A 297-nucleotide genomic window follows, 5' to 3' on the forward strand; every position below is an offset into this window, starting at 1 on the left:
GCTCAGGCCCAGATCTGTCCTGGGCATTTGCAATGCAAATCTGCGTTTTGTACGCCACCACCAAGATCTTGCACAATAGCCTATGTTATAAACATCCACGCCAACAATGCCTGACTGTGCAATCACGCTGTAATTACAGGCCAGCAGGAAGCTGCTGCTTGGAACTGCACCACTCAACCTCTAGACATCCCATCTCGGAGTCTCCACCGCTTGGACACACATTCCTGCACACATCTCGAGTCCCCGCCGGGCTGCTGCTGCTACAGCTGCAGACGCAAACCAGGGAGCCCGGGCGCC

The sequence above is a fragment of the Marmota marmota genome, unplaced genomic scaffold (genome assembly GCF_001458135.2).
Source record: "Marmota marmota marmota unplaced genomic scaffold, marMar, whole genome shotgun sequence".
Taxonomy (NCBI): domain Eukaryota; kingdom Metazoa; phylum Chordata; class Mammalia; order Rodentia; family Sciuridae; genus Marmota; species Marmota marmota.